Raw genomic sequence first — 6,000 nt, forward strand, 5'->3', positions numbered from 1 at the left:
ACTGTTGACATCTAGTGGAAGCCATAGGAATTGCAATCTGGGAGCTGGAATTACATTCAACTCATAGCTTTCCATTATAAGAGTCTGGGAGCTCAAAAAAAAAATTCTGGTTGGTTTTTCTTTGGATTTTCGCCTGCCATATCAATTGTGTTATAGTCTCATACATTATTTTAACATTTCCACACACTTCAAAGTGTTTTGTATCCAATGCTACCAATTATATGCATATCCTGGCTTCTGGGCCTAAGTAACAGGCAGTTTACTTTGGGCATGTCAGTCAGGCAGATAAGCAGTCCATAAACTCAGACATAATAAGCCAGTAGGTCCCACTCATAAGAATACAAAAATACAACCATTAAGCATTTCCCAATCAAAATGTACAACTATTAATTCCCATTGCAAAAAATATTTCATGTTTAGCACAGAAAGTAACCGGTGACCTAAAGTTTAAAGTGGAACTGACAGCGTTTTAATTACTTTGCAGATATGAAACAAACATACAATCATAATATCAGTCAAAATTTCCAGTTCATGCAACAAAACCAGTTTTATATGAGGTTTTAAAAATAGACTATATTTGAGCAGTGGCGGTTCTAGCTTGGCTCCCTGGGCGAACCCCCCTTCAGCCCCCCCCCCCAACAAAAGCACCATTCTGCACGAACTAATTTTTATTCAGACATTTGGAACAACACAAATAAATAATCATAACATTTAAAACGATATAAATATAAAAATATATTTAAAAAACAAGCCTCGTAAATATAAAAAAGAAGTAACAAAGACAAATAGAAACAAATTTGTGTTGACTTGGCACTCAAGCATCAATACATTACCCATCCCGCAACACTGTCAACCAAGAGTCAAGACTAAACCAATTCACCTTTGTGGTGTGCAGACTGGTTTTATATTATTCTTAACGATTTCGCACAAACCAGAAAAAAAATGCAACAATATATCTRTGAAACTATATATTCGCAGTATTATGAATGAATTGTGGTTTATTTGGTAGCATTTCGTAGTGTGACTGATTTTACTAATTGCATTAATACTGTACAAAGTTAGAGGTGCGCTATTTGATAGGTCTCCCCACTGGAAGCCCGAGGTAGGGGAGCGGGGGAATCTGAGGTCAACCTACCCCCGCCCCCCTCCGCATCTCATACTTCTGAGTGGGAGACCTTCCCAGGCAGTAGCCTGCCTAGCTCACAAACTAGAATCAGGGCACCCACTCCGACAAGGTTAATTGACCCACAGTCCCACACGGTGACATGATATCATTGACGTGATGTGCAAATGAGCAATAGAAAACCGATCGCGCAAATGTCAACATTAGGATTTTTTTGTGCAGGCCCCCGTGCTGCCCCCGGCAAGATAAATAGGTATAAGATGCCGCCAATGTATTTGAGTCAACTTTCCATGCTGTACACTAAGGCTTTGTTGGCAGAATAGATGGACGCAGTTCAATGCATAATTAATATAATTCACCAATACATTTATTTGTAGTCTAAAAAATATTGCTATCAGGTTGTAAATCACAGCTGGCCTGGTACATTGTTTGCTGCCTCCATTCAGGATGCACTGTTTCAGTTTAAATGACTCAATATTCTGGACAAAAACAGACAAATGTAACTAAGGCTGGGAATGTCAATACACTCAAACTAGCAAGGGCAATGATCACCTGTCATAACATGGCTAATAGGCTAGCTTATCTATTTATGTAGCAAACTAAAAACACAGAGCCTAACGTTAGCTGGATAGATAGCTAGATAGCTGCTAGGAGGATGTCATGTCATGCCATTGAAGGAGTGAGGGGGTAAGTGACTGACTTTTTCCCTTCATATACTTTTTCGGTGGCTATACTGTACACAGCTAGAGATGCAGGTGTCATTTGGTTAGCTAGCAAGAACTTGAACAACTGTTATCCAGTTAGCATATCTCTTGCATTAGCAAATTCTCTCTGGCTAGCTACTGTACTTCGATATCAGAGCACTCTCATCTGAGTGTGCCAGAGCGCAGAACAACTGATGAATTTACAAATGTTCAACACCCCAACACCCGCTGAATATGACCGGTGTCAGTACATATAGACAAAAAAAGTAATAGTTAGTCAAGAACACTCTAGATAACATGTAAACAGCCTAACCAGCTCTGCTACGGTGAGCAAAATGGTCAGAGTGAGGTGTTCTCTCATTTGTGTCTGGAAGTAGCTAGCTAGCAAGCTAGCCAACTTTAGCCAGTTAGCTTGGGTGCTTGGTTGGGACAAGCATGAATTGGCAGACAAGCTGCAGAAGGACGAGGAGGCTACAATTCCCCATCGTTTACTAGTGCAATTTTGACAGCCAACTAACTGAAAAAGTTAGAGATGGTATATCTTATGTTCCTTCGTTAGAGTTTAGCTCATCTTGCTCTGACTAGCATTAGTTGTTGATATTGTTGATGTGCATAACTGAGGGCGAGAGAGCCTACCTTGTCATGGTTGTTTGATCTATAGGACTGTACAGTTCCCAAGTGTAAGAGGTGGTGTTCACATATTACACTTTTGGTGAATGCGTTCTCATGATCTAAAGTCGCGCTGTTGCAACTGCCTGTAAACACACAGTCGAGTTCAAATTGAATGATGGCAGGCCCGTGTGGCAAATGGCTTGTTTGTATAAAGGCCTACTGCAGCTCTGAATTGGCTATAGCGCACCGGTCTGTGTAGACTCCGGTCCTTATTTGTTTCCTTTTACCGCAGTGTCTATTAATTGTCCAAACGCTTTCCCACTCTACAGTGCCTTGCAAAAGTATTCATCCTCCTTGGCGTTTTTCCTATTTTGTTGCATTACAACCTGGAATTTAAAAAGATTTTTATTTGGATTTCATGTAATGAAAAAAATTGTCCAAATTGGTTAAGTGAAATGAAAAAAGTAACTTGTTTAAAAAAAATAAAAAAAATAAAAAACTGAAAAGTGGTGTGTGCATATGTATYCCCCTTTGCTATGAAGCCCCTAAATAAGATCTGGTGCAACCAATTACCTTCAGAAGTCACATAATTAGTTAAATAAAGTCCACCTGTGTGCAATCTAAGTGTCACATGATCTGTCACATGATCTCAGTGTTTATACACATCTGTTCTGAAAGGCCCCAGAGTCTGCAACACCACTAAGCAAGGGGTACCACTAACCAAGCAGCACCACGAAGACCAAGGAGCTCTCCAAACAGGTCAGGGACAAAGTTGTGGATTAGTACAGATCAGGGTTGGGTTATAAAAAAATATCTGAAACTTTGAACATCCCATGCAGCACCATTAAATCCATTATTAATAAATTGAAAGAATATGGCACCACAACAAACCTGCCAAGAGAGGGCCGCCCACCAAAACTCACGGAVCAGGCAAGGAAGGCAATCAGAGAGGCAACAAAGAGACCAAAGATAATCCTGAAGGAGCTGAAAAGCTCCACAGCAGAGATTGGAGTATCTGTCCATAGGACAACTTTAAGCCGTACACTCCAAAGAGCTGGGCTTTATGGAAGAGTGGCTAGAAAAAAGCCATTGCTTAAAGAAATTAGTAAGCAAACATGTTTGGTGTTTGCCAAAAGGCATGTGGGAGACTCCCCAAACATATGGAAGATGAGACTAAAATGTAGCTTTCTGGCCATCAAGGAAAACACTATTTCTGGCGCAAACCCAGCACCTCTCATCACCCAGAGAACACCATCCCCACAGTGAAGCATGGTGGTGGCAGCATCATGCTGTCGGGATGTTTTTCATCGGCAGGGACTGGGAAACTGGTCAGAATTTAAGGAATGATGGATGGTGCTAAATACAGGGAAATGATTGAGGGAACCCTGTTTCAGTCTTCCAGAGATTTTAGACTGGGACGGAGGTTTACTTTCCAGCAGGACAATGACCCHAAGCATACTGCTAAAGCAACACTCGAGTGGTTTAAGGAGAAACATTTACATGTCTTGGAATGGCCTAGTCAAAGCCCAGACCTCAATCCAATTGAGAATCTGTGGTATGATTGCTGTACACCAGCAGAACCCATCCAACTTGAAGGAGCTGGAGCAGTTTTGCCTTGAAGAATGGGCATAAATCCCAGTGGCTAGATGTGCCAAGCTTTTAGAGACATACCCCAAGAGACTTGCAGCTGTAATTGCTGCAAAAGGTGGCTCTACAAAGTATTGACTTTGGGGGGGTGAATAGTTATGCAGTTTTCAGTTTTTTTTGTCTTATTTCTTGTTTGTTTCACAAAAATATTTTGCAGTAAAGTGGTAGGCATGTTGTGTAAATCAAATGATACAAACCCCCCAAAAATCCATTTTAATTCCAGGTTGTAAGGCAACAAAATAGGAAAACTGCCAAGGGGGTGAATACTTTCGCAAGCCACTTTATATTGCTATCGAATTTTCACAAATGCCTTACTATACGTAATTTCCAAACATTCTAAGAATTCATGAAAATGTGAAAATGACCATATGTAAGTGATCACTTGTCAGATTTTTTTTTTTTTAAGTGTAATATTCTTCCTGGGGGTGTGTATGAACAGATTGTAATAAGATGTCATATTGCTTCTGCAAATTATTTTTGATAGTGTTCCTGTGTAGAAGATTCAGGAAGAAGTTTGTGCATTTTTCTCCATATTCCATCCAGTTTGCTTTATTTTTGTAACAGATTACATAAGATCGTTCTTGAATAAGTTCCTCCAGTTTTTTTTTCTTCCTCTAACTTGTTTTGTATCTCTGTAGTACCATTTTTATGCTACCTACYCTTGTTAGTCTTGTCTCTTTAGACAGAAACTGTTTTTTCTTTACTGAAAAATATTGAATTGAATGACCTCTGAAGGTACATTTAAAGGTATCCCACACAATATGGGGATTTCCTGAACCTATATTGTACTGGGAAAATTCTGTTATTAATGATTTTGTCTTAGTTAAGAACAAATTGTCCTCCAGTAAACTTTGATTACATTTCCAACATCCCCGTCCAAGTAGAAATTCTGCAGGAGTTATGTGAAGGCCAATTAGATGATGGTCCGATCTCATTCTGTCTCCTATCAATACTTTTTTAAACATTTGATGCAAGAGAGAAASACAAGAAAGTACTCAAGACGACTAGCTTGATTAAGTCTCCTCCATGTATATCTAACAAGGTCAGGGTTTTTTGGTCTCCAAATATCCACTATTTCTAATGTGTCCATAATATTTGTGATCTCCTTAAGGGCATGATTATATCACACTTTGTAGAGTGATTTCCTTTACGGTCCATTGAGGTACTTAACACTGTGTAATAATCTCCCACCATAATGATTTGATCGTTTGTTGCCTGTAACCTGTAAACTCAATAGATTATAAATATTTTAGAAGAAGTGTCAAATCATCCTGATTTGGACCATATAGATTAATGACACAAATCTGATTTTCATCCACTTTCATATTCAAGAGTCCACCTTCCTTGCAGATCATTCCTGACTGTTTTCACATTCGGATCAACATTTTTGTTAATTAGTATCATCACACCCTTTGAGTTCCTTTGTCTACAACAGGACATTATTTCCCCGCCTTCATCTTAAGATGTAGAGTGAGTTTCCTGTAAAGAGTATATTTAATATTCCTTTTCTTTTAGCCACGTAAAGTCGTATCGTCTTTCCTTATTATCTGCTAAACCGTTACAATTACAAATAGCTATACCTATTTCATCCCTTACCATAACTAGATACTATTCTCAGTCTAAATTGACCATAATCAGTGGCTGTAAAATTACTGCCATAAGAGGTATCATGACAGTCAAAAACAGATTTCTGATGTTTAGATTTCAAGAAACAGGTTCTAGCAATTTTCATGGCTGAGTGTCTATGTGTTTAACATGATATGAGTGTAGCCTTAATATTCAGGATGATAATAGTAATCCATATAGTATCAACATCATAATTACATTAAAGATCGTATTCATAGAAAAACACATCCCAGCATTTCCATAGCAATTGATGTTTCACATGATTATGAAAGAGACCTTGCATTACTA

This window comes from Salvelinus sp. IW2-2015, linkage group LG26 (genome assembly GCF_002910315.2).
Source record: "Salvelinus sp. IW2-2015 linkage group LG26, ASM291031v2, whole genome shotgun sequence".
In the NCBI taxonomy this organism is placed as follows: Eukaryota; Metazoa; Chordata; class Actinopteri; order Salmoniformes; family Salmonidae; genus Salvelinus; species Salvelinus sp. IW2-2015.